The following is a 14,935-nucleotide window of genomic DNA, read 5'->3' on the forward strand; positions in this document are numbered from 1 at the left end:
GCTCTTATTGTGCTAAGGCGTAGAAGAGAACTTGTGGCACTCACGATTTGGGGCGGTGTGTGGTCACAACTTTGGATCCCTTTGTTGTTAGTCCTAGCTTTCTAGACGGATGCAGTTATTCCCGGTAGAATATACAAGCAAATAGACTTTTGTATTACTATTAAAGTAAATAATTATACTCATTCCCTCAATGTGATACTTGTGGTTGCTTAACCGTATACAGACAGCTGATCCATGGAAGAACCGTTGATAATAATAATAATAATAATAATAATAATAAATAACAGAAGCTCGACAAATATTATTGCAAATAATAGGAAAAAGTTTGCGTCACACTGTTCACTTTGCTGGATACACCAGTGTGCCGCGTTATACTGATTGTGGCACACTGGAATATAGGGTGTTTTTTTTTTTAAATTTTTTTCCAATTATTCCAACTGCTTCAATTGAAATGGATCTATAATAATAAGAGAGTGACTTTAGTCTTCTTACCCTTCGATTTAGAAATAAGGTTCGCGAGAATTTCATAAAAGAATAATATACTCAGAATTGTATATAGTAGTTTGTTTTATTCGAAATTACATACTTCCTGCAACTGTTTTTTGATTGAAATGATTTGAAATGAAATCTTTAAGTTTTACGTCCCACGATTATGCCAGATAGGCTAAAGGAGACAGTGATGATAAGAAATGAATGAAATGGTCGAATGAAGAAAGTGGGATAAAACGGGAGAACCTCGAGAAGACCCACGTACACAGTGTTTGTCCAGCACAAGGTTCACTTGGCGCGAGCATAGATCGAACCAAGGACTCCATGCACCAGAGGTGAACGCTCTACCACTGAAACACCGTGGTCTCTGAAATTACTTAAATGAGAAAGGGACTCTTTATGAAAACTTGATGACGAACACATTTGTTAAAAAATACCAGCTTTTCATGAAATATTGCTTATAGACAGGGGCGGATTAAGATTTTGGGGACCTAGAGCCGACTGTTTTAAGGGAGCCCTATGTTAAGAATAGTTCCAGTGCATAAATTTTCTTTTCTGCCTTCCACAGCCTCATAGGCTTATGCAACTACCGAGAACTATGCTGTAATATTTGAATGAGCTCCAAGTTTACAATAATTAGTTTAGTTATTAATCATTATGTGTTATCCTTCGTTTCTACAATTGTCGGTTTATATAATACCAAAATTATGTTTTATTTTTACTGTTTGCTGTTTTAAATATGTTAATTTTGATGTTTCTCTAAATGTATTAGTACTTTTGCAAAAAAAAAAAAAAAAAAAGTTTAGTTAAATTCATTATTAACAATTAAATAATTGTATTCATTATTAACAGGTAAATGCTGCTGATGGAAAGACTTAAATCTAGCGATACCGCGAGCGTAACGAGCGGAGAAAAAAAAAAGCATCGGTCTGAAGCCTATAATATAATAAGTTGATTACTATATTTTAGTATTAAACAGAGGGACTTTAAAGGGTCCCTGAGCTTGGGTCCCCGAAGCCTGGGCTCCATTGGCTCCTCCCTTAATCCGCTAATGCCTATAGATTATAAACTAAAGGGGACGGGCAGGGATCTGTTCTAAAAATTCCGGCCCGTGCAGACCTCTAGCCCCTGTGTACAGTGGACTCTTTTTAATTCGAAGTCCAAGGGGACACGAAAAAACTTCGAATTATCCAAAATTCGAATTATCCAACAACATTCATTTTCACATATATAACAACAAAGAAACTAAAGTACTGTGCATCAAAAACATGTTCATATGGTGTAGACTTTACCTTTAAAGCAGCTTATTATTTGCGTGATCGAATACCGCAAACTAACAAACGACATTGACTCCACATAATTCAAGCTACGTGTACAATGAAAAATATATTTACGTACAACACTAAATTGAATAGCCCAAACAATTAAACACCAGTAACAATTCGAATATTCTGTTCTCACTTTTAAGAAGTCGTAAACCTCATTTGCTTGAATTTGATTGTTTTTTACGGTCAATAAATCTTGAATTTCATGTATTGCGTGAAATGCGATACTAATAACATTTGGTTGACTTTATCAATAATTCATCTTAAATTTTCAAGCAATTCTGAAACAAGATGAGATTGCCATACGTTCTCTATCTTTACTTCTTCCCTACTTTCATCTGTATCATTACATAGATTTTCTATTTATCTTCGGTATTACTCTTCCCTATGGCTGCATCTGGATAACTGAAAACACGTTAAAGCTGTATTTCTCTGTTTACATCTGTCCAACATTAAAAATTTTCAACTGTATTTACTTCGAATTATCCAAAACATAGGTTCAAAAGTTCGATTTATCCACCAATTTTTACTATTGTTTTCAATACAGGTTTCAAGGGGAATTGACTTCTGTTCGAATTATCCAATATTTCGAATTTCCAAGTTCGAATTAACGAGACTCCACTGTATATGCTATCTTTGAAAATACAGTAGAGTTTCGCTCATCCAACATAAAACAGGCAGGCAGAACGCCGGATAATATGGATGTATTAAGGAAAGACCTATTAAACGTCAAACTATGATATAATTTTACATATTACGCATCTAATTATCATGTTTTGCAAGAAACAAATACAATGCATTGACTCAGTGACGTATCCAGCGTGAGGTCCTGGAAGCTGTCCCTTACCAAACCTCAAGCACTTTTTAATAAACCTACTTTTTCCCTTTTGAGGTTCTTTTATGTCAGATTACTTTGAGTCAGTGTACAAACTGTGGACAATGCGTTGTTGTTATAATTCTAACAAGTAACACTTCCCAAGTGCAACACTCCGATTTTGATAAAATTTGGCAGGTAGATACTACACATAAAATAAACAAATAAGTGTTTTTTTATTTTTTGCTGAAAAACGGTTTTAGGGGGCAAAAGCCCTCACCCAAAATTTTGAAAGTTGACGCCCAAAAGGCAAAAACAAGTGGACCAAAGTGAACGAAATTGTGAACAGATATTGCGGACATACGTGTATATTAGGGAAGTCGTCCGTATTAGGGAATACGTGTTTTGTATTTTCCTGGAAAAAACGGTTAGGTGAAGCACAGACCCCTCCAAACCTTTGATCATGAAATATCAAAAGTGCTAATAACAGTATGCCAGAAGTGCCTAAATTTACATGAAGAATTGGAACAAAACTTTGTGTTAGTACAATAAGCAAAAAATAAACAAATACGGCTTTTTTATTTCCTGCGAAAAAAACTGTTTTAGGGGGCAAAAGGTCCCACCCAGAATTTTGAAATTTGACGCAAGAAAGGCAAGAAGAAATGGACCGAACTGAATGAAATTGTTCACAAATGTTGTAGAGGTAAGATGAGGGAATACGTGCTTCGTATTTTCCTGAAAAGAAAAAAAAACTGTTGAGTGGACCGAGGCGTTGGGTGTCGGAAGGAGAGGACCGAAGCGAATGAAATTGTCTGTAGATATTGGATATGAAAAATAAAGCCTCTCGTGTTTCACAAGTGTCTCCATCAGATTTCTTCAAATTTGGCAGATCAACAACAACCACAAACAGTTAGCGTATTTTGTAGTATATCACGAGGCAACTTTATCCCTTATAATGTTTTTCCGCATAAACAAAAACACGTGCCGATTAATTTCCTGTTTGTTGTTGAAGTGCCAAAATCGATAGGGACATCTTAAAAACACGAAAGTCCTTATTTTACGTATAGTCTATACAATATCTACACACAATTTCATTTGATTCGGTCCATTCCTTCCTGCACTTTTACGGTAATACTTTTTTTTTTTTTTTTTGGAGGGGCTCTAGGCCCCAACACTGTTTTGTCGTACAAATTAAAACGCATTTCATTTATTGTTTTGCACATTGTCCCTATACAATGTTTCCTCTACTCTTCCCTATACTCTTTAGGAACTTCTGACGTATACTTATTTGCACTTTTGATATTTCGTAATCAACAGCTTAGAAGGTCCGTTCCCCACTCAACCGCTTTTTTCCAGGAAAATACGAAACACAATTACCTCAATTTACGTCTAGAATATCTATGCACGATTTCAAAATTTTGGGTGGGGAATTCTGGCCCCTAAAACCATTTTTTTCGCAGAAAATAAAGCCGTATTCGTTTTTTTTTTTTTTTTTTTTTTCGTATTGTCCCTACACAAATGTGTCGTTCCAATTCTTCATGTCCTTTAAGCACTTCTGACATACTGTTATTAGCACTTTTGATACTTCACGATCAAAGTTTTGGAGGAGTCTGTGTCCCACCCAAACGTTTTTCTTTTTTTCAGGAAAATACGGAAGCCGTATTCCCTCATTTTTCGTCTGCAATACCTGTGCACAATTTCATTCATTTCGGTTCACTTCTTCTTGCCTTTCGGGCGTCAACTTTCAAAATTTTGGATGGGGGCTTTTGTCCCCTAAAACCATTTTTCCGCAGAAAATAAAAAAAGCAGGTATTCGTTTAGTTTTTGCGTATTGTCCATACACAAAGTGTCGTTGGAATTCTTCGTCCTTTACACACATCAGACATATTGTTACTAGCACTTTTGATATTTCATGATCAAAGGTTTGGAGGGGTCTGTGCCCCACCTAACCGTTTTTTCAGGAAAATACAAAACACGTATTCCTTCATTTTACGTCTGCCATATCTGTGCACAATTTAATTCATTTCGGTTCACTTCTTCTTGCCTTTCGGGCGTCAACTTTCAAAATTTTGGGTGAGGGCTTTTGCCCCCTAAAACCGTTTTCCCGCAGAAAATAAAAAAAACATGTATTCGTTTATTTTATGTGTAGTATCTGCCTGTCAAATTTTATCTAAACCGGAGTGTTACACTTAGGAAGTGTTACTTGTAAGAATATACCTTAATGCCATTGATACCAGGTGGAATTAAAGAACACTTTTAAATGGGATTACAATTTCGTTTCCGTTCTGTTTATAACATTACTGTATTAGAACTATACACTCATTGCCATTTGCTATTTTTCTTATGTGATATACGTAGCAGACAGTTTTCCTTACATGTCTCTAGAAAATATTTTTTTGATTTCGTTTGTGTTAGAATGCAGTTTGACCGGTTCATAAATGAAAAGTAAGAAATTTTTGCATTATTATTATTATTATTATTATTATTATTATTATTATTATTATTATTATTATTATTATTATTATTATTGTTATTATTATTATTATTATTATTATTATTATTATTGATATTTTTGAAACATTAGAATTACGTGCTTACGAGCTCTCGTGTCGGGCCCCCTCCGAAAAGTAAAGCTGGATATGTGCCTGCACTGAATGATAGACGTACGAGTCAAGGTATAGACCGGCGTGCTAGGCGATCGAGTCCGGAGCATCAAAAACAGACTAAGACCACAACTTGCAGTTCTTCTTGCTGATTGATGCTGCTTTTTACCTGCTATGATATGTCGGATAATAATGTGAAATAAACGAAGGTCAGAACCATGGCGTATTGGTGTTTCATGCACCTAGACCTGTAAAATATTTGTGCCGAAAACATCTTTCACTCACTAGTTAAATTTGTGGGTATGATCGCACATCTTGCCTTATAAAGTATAGTCTTATAAAGAATATATATAGCATGCTAAAAACCTAAAGATCAATTCAATGATTTTCTATAGCTTTATTTTTTAATAACGGGAAACTTGTTTATTTCATCACGATAAATCACGTTCGATACTAAGATGTCTATTTCTGTCTATATATATTTTTCATACTTTATTGGAGACAAATTTGTCTTTTTTTTTCAAGAAAAGAGGATGATAAAAGAAGCTATATAACAGCATAAACTGAAAACAATGGCTATTACTAATAGTACACTAATTCTAAATAAATACGGCATCAGAAAAACAAAAAGTTCTTTCATTATTATATTGTTTCGGTTCTTATTAACATAAAAATTATACACTTTCTACAATGTTTTGTAAAGAAAAAAAATTGAAGAGGATCGGATGGGATTCGATCTGGGGTCAAAACAGTATAAGAATTGCTAATCCGTCACTCTACCCACTTGACCACACAGACTTTCTTTTTGGTGCTTATCTTTTCCTTAAGAAATAAATGCTCATGGCTATAGAGCATGTCACTTCCAAACTTAAGACAACAGTTTTTCTCTTTGTTTATATATTTCCGTACAACATCTTGGTTACAGAAGCTAATTTATATTTGGCAGACAATTTACACAATAGATTTAAGCCAATAAATGCAATATTTTACTCCACTTTCCAGTTCCTTGATTCAATCCTCCCCCTGTTCTGTTACCAATTCTGTTATTCCCTCTACAATCGTGCTGTGCTACTCCAAAAATTCCCTCGAAAACATTATTGCCAGTATACACAAAACCGAACATAATTTTGTTTTTTGCTTATATTTTTATTATTTTATTATATTTTTTGGAAATATCTCCTTAGATGGATTGCTTTCTATTATCTCCACATACTAATAACTGAATTTTACCCATAAACATATGGAAAAAGAAATAATTGAGAAAAATCGTGAGTTACAGTATACGCGCAATTTTTTTTACGCATGGGAGTACCTCAGTTTCTTCTGATTTATTACATTTGTATGAGTATTCTGTAATCCCAATAAAAGTAAAATGAAGATAAAAGTAAAAAGTAAATTTCAATAATAAAATGCATAATAAGAATTGAGTACTAGAATAATAAACATACTTAAAGCATAACATTTCAAACATGCAATTCATGGGATATCTACTTATTAACAGATGGGGTCCACCCGGACCCCAGGTCATAATGGAGCGAATTATAAGAGGACACTGTGATAGAGTTAACTGCTGAAATGAATTCTTTATAAACCTTCATCAACTTTGGATGAGTTTCAGTTGGCGATAAACGGCCTAAAACAAAATAATTTTATAATGTCATTGTATTCCAGTTTATCCATTTGAACACACTCACACAAAACAGTCTACTTTCAAAAGAAATGTGAACAAACCTATTCATGTTGACACTTGACATATGTTCAACATAGAAAAAAAAAATTCACCATGCTCTCTCAGCCCACAAAAATAGAAAAGAATTCACATAGATCAGGGATATAAGAGGTGATAAATTGCCGTGAATACAAAAATGTGCTGAGCTAGTATTGGGTATTGCAAAGGAGATATTCAATATATTAGATCCAAGTAATACAAGACAAGAAAAACTTAGAAGACGTCCTTGTACAAGGTGAAGTGATTAAATCAGGAAGTACTGCGGAGTAGCTTGAAAAAAAAAAAAAAAAAATGGCAAAAATTGTGAAGAAGAGTTTGAGAGACCTTCATGGAATGACAGGAGTTGATGATAGATATACATCATCGCTGCATGCGGATTTGATAGTAAAAACCATATTAAAGGAATGACAAGTTATTGTTGACAAGTCAGCTTAACTGTTCCTGTGTAACCTCATGTTGGACTTTGCGTTACATCTTTGCATATGAAGGTAAAATCTTCTGTTAAAAGACGGTCCAAACCATTGTTCTATGATGCATCCAAGGAGTTTTTCTCAAAGTTAAACATATATATGCGAACACTAGGCGTGAGGCTTCAAGGGAAGAAGCTCAGGAAGTGATGTTATGGCAGGCTCCAATTTTCAAGCCTAAATACTTAAATTTTGCAGTATTTTTATTGAAAGAAATGTCAGTATATATCGAAACGCAGCAATGCAGATGTTGAAGTAACGATTTACAGTTTCGTTTTGGCAACACGACAGAGTTGTGTCTTGTTGCTGTAATGTGTTAGCCACTTTCCCGAGACTTACGCGACATTGCACGAGATATTGATGGCACACGTGCATATTTCTGCCGATTATCTCTTGAGTCATGCTACAAATAGCACTTCCCGTTCGTAGAGAAACTGGTAACAGTGCACAGGGTTACCAATTTCGTTCCCTTCTCAGAAAGCGTTACAATCTCTTCTGTGCTGTCTCGTGTGGAAACAATTTTGTTGTTTTCTCTCCATCAATCGTTGTGTTACAATTTACAGACAACGTTTTTTTTTTTTTTTTTTTTTTTTTTTTTCGTAATTATAACACGAATCATTCCTGTAATAAAAATGAAATCTTTCAGTATAGCGTCCCGCTTTATGCTAAGGGAGACGGATGATTAAGGCAAGTGAATGATGATGGAAGAACTGGTGAAAAAGAGAATATTGGAGGAAACAGGAGCACCCCGACAAAACCCACGGACACGATGTTGTCCACCACAAAGTTACTTGGCCGGAGATTGAACCAGAGACCACGCACCGAAAGTAATCGCTCGACCACAGCTACCGTGCTTCGCTCGTTCCCATAATGAACGCTGGCAAGTAAGATCAATGAAAAAAACCAGAAGCGTTATTTAGATTCTTCTTTTTATATATAGATAATATATATATATATATATATATAATTTTTATATATAGATAAATAAAAATAGAGATAAATTGCTCCCCCAATAAAGAAAAAAAGTTGGGTATGCAGTCACGAAGATGTGTCATACAGTACGAAGACAAAAGTTTGAGGTGGTTGTAAATATGGTAAATGGTGATGTGAGGACTTTGCTAGAATTTTTTTTCCTCAGACGTCATGGAAAAAGAATGTGATTGTTATAGACGACTTAATAAGCTCTGCGTTTTCCATCCAAAGTTTTGCTGACAAAATGAGATAGTAATCAGACTCTTAATTTAGATAGTTCAGTCAAACAAGAAACAAAGTGCATGATATTAATGAAGGGTGATATACTAATAATACATGGCTCTGTGGTTGAGAAAGGTCATGTTACGTGTATTCTTATTTTTTCAACAAAAGATTATGTTCGGATAACTGAGGAAATTTCGGACGTGAACAGTTTTCATGTGCTGAAAAAATGTCTGGCCCAAAACTGTCTTTTTTCCTCTTGTTTCTAATTGAAAGAAAAAAAGCATTCAGTTTAAAACGTTTTAAAAATATGAAAAAAAGAACAACAAAAAAACGTAGCAATATGAGTAAGAAAAAGATTATTTAAATTAAGTTATTGTGCTTTTGTCATTATTTCTGTCTATTTTGGTTTTGACTATCGTAATTTATTTGCAATATAAAATATATATATTCCACTTAAACACATTATTTTGCTTCACTACGGAAAATGCTATATATTTTAGCCTTTTGCTACGCAGAAAAAAGGCTGAGTGGGTGTATGCTGAGAGATTGATTCAGGTTAGTTTAAGAAATAAAAGAGTTCGTAGTTTTCAATCAGTCGTGAGGAACATAGAAGAACAGGATGGTGAAACAAGAATCTATTCAAAAGGATTTCGAATTCATTTTTATGTTGAACCTATTCTTGTCGTTCCTGCCACAAGTCAGTTCTAGTCACACACAAGATATTCAACAGGTTGACATTAATTACCATTGAGAAGAGCAAGAAAAGTCAAAAAATTTACGACGCGGCAACAGACATCTTTGTAGAAAAAAAGAGTTCTAGAATCAGATTTCTGCCATATACACCCCAAATTTGAGCATCTTCCAACCATTTGCTGTAATTTTGAGTTCGGGAACTAAGATTTTTTTTCAGGTATTTATTAACTCCACCCTCACAGATAGCAAATCGTAACGGAAACCGTGTCTAAAATCTTTAGGAGCGAATAAAGAGGAACATCCATGAAACTTGTTTAAAAACTTATTTGTATGTTTAATTAGTAGTCCTAATAATACAATTTTATAGAAAAGTTACTGTACCTTATGACGTACAATATTCTAATAAGTAATATTCTATTATTTATTTACTTATACGAGTATATAAATTTAATTTGTGTATTAGATACTATAAATACGAAGGGGCTCACAGTAGAAAAATTCACGCTCCGCCACTGTAATGGTCTTGAATTCTGATGTGAAGTGAAAAGGTACTAATCTGCTGATAAGAAATAACTTTTTTAAAAAAATACCGATCTTTTGATTTTGTATAAAATAGCTAAAACTAAACTGAAGCCTTAGCAAATATAATTTTATCTTTGCTCATATTCGAAAAATGACGAAAAGTCCTCAAAATGTGGATATGGAGAAAAATAGTAACTTTGCTCACCGAGAAAAAAGCAATGAAATATTGGAAGAAACAAAAAATAAAATACCCATATTGTATCTAATAACAGGAAAGGACGTAAAACTCAAAGATTTCTAATAACAGGAAGAAAAGAAAGTGGTTACGAGAAAAAATTATATTCTTAGAAGGATGAGAAAAGATATAATGGAGAGAAAACAAGGGGGCAGACTACTGTAATTGGAAAGCGGTATTAGAAAGAATGGATAATTCATTACAGCAGTTCGGAAAAATTAGTAAGGATGTAATGTGTAAAAGTTCTTCAATTTGCAGCAAATAACCTACCAGTGATACCAGTTTTTAATGTTACTTTTCATTATGTTGGTGTGGTTTTATAATCCTTATTTGTTATATTCAAGCGGAAATGTCATTTTACCTTTTATGAATGCAGGGCTAATTTATGGCTTCATTTTGCGTCCAAGATTTTCACCTAAGACGGAAAAGACCTAAAAAGAATACACACATATGGAAGCTATAGGATGCATATTTAATATTTAGAATAAGAAATTACTTTTCTTACCTTGCGTCCGGGAAAAGAATATCAAAGCAACAAACTGTTTTCCGGCGTTTTCTAACCCATTTATCGATGTATCTTCTTTCCGTTACCTACTAAAACATGGTGATAGTGTCTGTCCTTCCGTAAATAATAATAATAAATAAAAAAATAAAATAAAAAAAGTCCACTTAAATAGAAAATTTGGGGAAATGCGTAGGTTTTTATGAATTTATGAAAACTAGATTACATCTCACTCGACATAGGTAGCGTAGTGGAAGAAAATACATCGATAACAAAGGTAGAAAAGCCATGGAAAAGTTTGTTGTTTTGATATTCATTTCCTGGATGCAATATAAAGAAAAGTCTTCTCGCATTCAAATATTAAAGGAATATATATATATATATATATATATATATATATATATATATATATATATATATATATATATATATATATATATATATATATATATATTAAAGGAATATATTTTTTAAAAAAGGAAATCTAGAAACTCTTAGTATAAGCAGACGCCTAGAAAATAAACTCAACCACTTATTTTGAAAGCCTTACGAGTCAAATTTGACGCATGCCTGCTTTCTAGAACTAAACAATATATTGCAGCTTAAACCCTGTACTGAGATCCACTTCCTTGCAAACAATATCAGCAGAAATATTCCCGTGGTTGTTGAGCATAAATTTTCAATTATAACATCAACTTATTTTCTTTATTTTTTTAAAGGAACAAATTTTGTTGCTTGTAGAACTACATATTTTTATAAGTATCCTCGAATTGCAGAAAAAAGTGTTAACGTTCCCTTGCTTCGATGTTATTAAAACTTTCTTAAAAATCACAATTTCCATGTCTCTTACCATTCTCTCCGGAAATACTGACAAATACCTGTTATATTAACACACTTGATTATACTGTTTCTTATCCCACGTTTTTTTTTCTTTCTTAAATTATTGTGAGCCAACAGAAAGTATATGTATGCTCCAACCTTACTGTAACTACTTCACTCCGAAATAAAAGAGTGATTTGTAAATTTGAAATCGTTAAGTTTTTCAGAGCCAAACACAATTAGGATTTATCGTATTATATTTTAACCGAGGATCAGACCAATATCATGAAAAATCTTTTCTACTTGCTTCCTCTATGGTGAATAAAACAAGAATTCATTGAAACGTAGCGTCGGTACCCTTTTAACACTTCGGATTGAGTGAATACAACTTTATGTTTGATAAAAATCAGGCAAGTAAGATTTACAGTATTGTAATGTCACGTCACTCCACACGATCACTCTTGAACAGAGAGCTCCTTCATGGCGTGGATTAGCGTACACGCCTTTGGCGTGGGAGACCCGGGTTTGATTCCCGGCGGGAGCTCATGTGGTTTGGATTCCGTGTTAATCAGTAGGTCCCATCTCATATAGCATCGCTGCTGAAAGGGACGTTAAACTCAAAATCAACTCAACTCTTGAACAGAAGCGAATTTTTGAATTGTGAATTGCAATAGATTACTCAGAGCGATTACCTCTATCATATTCGTTAACGAAGTCAATCCGGTAAAAATCTTCATATGTAACGATGATTTTAACGGTAGTCATCGATTTCTCATTTTCTACTAGGTATTAAAACAAACGTAGTAGAAGTTCCACATCTCGCCATTAGATGACAGCAAACACCCTTCAGCGGTTGACATCTACCGGACGAAATTGAAACTTCTAGTGCGTGATCTTTATTACCTACCAGGCTGTGTTATTTTTATGGATCCTATTACATTATTAAGCATACATTCAATTAAGTAATGCGTCGTTATTCCTGTTTCTTGACCCACTGCCCTCTAGCTAATTTAAGTGCCCTCACCAATTGTTCATGATGTCAACTTGTATCAATGCTGAAAATTCTGTTCACGTAAGGAATTGAACCCAGGACCATCCACACTATCAGGCTATACGAGAGCACATTTCTTAACAGACGAACAAATAACAGTAATACGAACGAAACTATGCAGCTTATTTATTTGCAGCTATCAACATATACCGGGTGTTCCAAAAATCGAGACCACGGTCCATAATGAACTAATCTACAGGTCAAAATGAACGAAAGTGCTACACAATGATATAACCTTCGGGGATTCCTTTAGGCGTTAGGATCAATCCAAGATTTGACAAAGTGGCAAACCCGCTAAAAAAAAATTGCAACAAAAGCTTGCAATATCCTATCTAAAATATTCATTGTGAAGTAGAGTTAAAAGCTTTTCGCTTATCAATCTGCCAATTCGACTTCGAATAACTTTTTTTTTAAATTTATTTATTTTCTTTTTATCTTACTATATACGTGAAATCATGATGTAGAACATCTCTAATAACAAGAATAGAATGTTTGGAAAGAACAAAGTTTTTATGCATGGAAACAAACACTGCTAACTCGCGAACATAAAAATAAATTCGAACCAGATCAAACCGTATTTTGTATTTGAAAAAGTACGCGTTCTTTACATCAAAGTGTACTACGAAGAAAATTATTCTGATCAAATAACTTGTGAAATCAGGGACAAATATATTGCTTCGTTGTATAATGCCGAAAGCATAAAATACAGATGATTGAAAGGCATCGATGGTTCGACAACTCATATTTTCCTATTTCCAACACTAACAGCCGGATTTGTGTATGGTAGATACCTGAGGGAGGGTATGGTGTGGATTATATGTTTCCTATCCTTAAACATGGCGGATGCTCTGTACTAGTATGGAACATGATTTCATGACATTCAGTTAGCCCCATTATTGCTCTCAAAGGCCGAATTATATTCTGTAATTGTGTAGTTATTTTAGGCGATCAGGTCGATCCTATGGTAAGATATTGATCCCTGAGAACGTAGTTATCGAAGATTATAATGGGTCAATACAGGTGGTTTCAAGAACACCAGGATGAGTTCCAACGAACTCCCTGACAAGTTTAATTTCTAGATTTGTACATTATTAGACATCTATAATCACTTTTAGTGGAGTGAGTCCGGCGCAGATTTCTTCTTCCATCATCGTTGATGCAATGGCGTGATGCATCATGGAGAATGGTCTGAAAAGGATTCACGAGTTATAACCTATTTCACAACGAATACAAACTGTAATACAGGCTTAAGATAGTCTAATGCTGTAATAATAAGGTAAGTTGCATTTCATTAAGGTTTCTCCATTATTTTGCTAGCTACACATGTATCGCGTATGATGAAGTTCCACTATATATGTTATTGAACGAGGTTAGAAATCTATAGAACAAGAAGAGTAATACTGGTATTTCCTCCTAAATCACCGTAGTCATAATAACTTTTTGCTTACCTTTGTACCTATAGTTACCTATCTATAGCTTATGTTGATATTTCGACTTGTGTAGGAGGAGTCAAAATATCAACATGAACGAAAACAAAGAGAACTACAGGTGCAAAGATAAAACACAAAATAATTATGAAGATATACCCCACATGCTATAGCATATATTAGTAATTATTCTGATTGGTTGTAGACCAAAGCAACCCTGCAAAAATTTGGAACGCTGTAAGCTGGATAACATTGCTATAGGTTTTCCAGACTACAGTAAGTAACAAACAAATTGTGAACATGACTTCAGCGTGAGTCGAAATATCTACATACACTAAATCGAAGAGGACCACGGGCACAAAATAAACACAAAGTTATTATGAAAATGTACCTTATAGCATCTATTAGTAATTTCAAGGTAGTCATGTTAGGAATTTTACGGATAATCATAAACGTATTCGATAATTTAAAAAAAAAAAAATACACCTTCAACAAGAAAATCACGCTATTCAATCTAATAGGCTAATAGTAAAATAAAACGATGTTCATATAGTGGGTTACGCAAGGACAAGTTTTGGGTTATAACCTCCCCCTTCTTGCGAAAAATATTATGAAACAGATATTTACTATATCTATCTATCCATATATATATATATATATATATATATATATAGGGTGGCCCAAAAATAGGTATACAGTCCTGCACTGATCAACTCATTGCTTTTTATATCATTTCTTATTGTTATCTATTAGGTAGACTTAGTTTATATATTATTTGTTTTTAATGTTTTTTTTTTACTTATATCTTAAGCTCGGAACAGCCAAAACAAATAAACCTATAAGCTAGAATGTTATACTTGATCAATGCAGGAGTGTATACCTACTTTTGGGCCACCCTGTATATATATACAAGCTTGTCCTGAAAGGTTGTGAGATTGAATGCTTGAACCCCTCACTTGATGAAATTCTGTGCACGCTACTGGTTACGTATATTTTGATATTCAATGACTGAACTGGGTCGATCTCGATATATATAATAGTGTCCGTGGGTTTTCAAGGGGT

At 33.9% G+C, this 14,935-nt stretch overlaps 1 protein-coding gene across 1 annotated transcript in view; it reads left to right on the top strand.

Annotated features, from left to right (window-relative positions):
• The window catches only part of Ykt6 (YKT6 v-SNARE homolog), a 59,162-nt gene that overhangs the window by 39,198 nt on the left and 5,029 nt on the right, over positions 1-14,935 (top strand). The gene's annotated exons all lie outside the window — the stretch shown is intronic.

The sequence above is a fragment of the Thermobia domestica genome, chromosome 13 (assembly GCF_964235325.1).
Source record: "Thermobia domestica chromosome 13, izTheDome1.hap1.1, whole genome shotgun sequence".
NCBI classification, from domain to species: Eukaryota; Metazoa; Arthropoda; class Insecta; order Zygentoma; family Lepismatidae; genus Thermobia; species Thermobia domestica.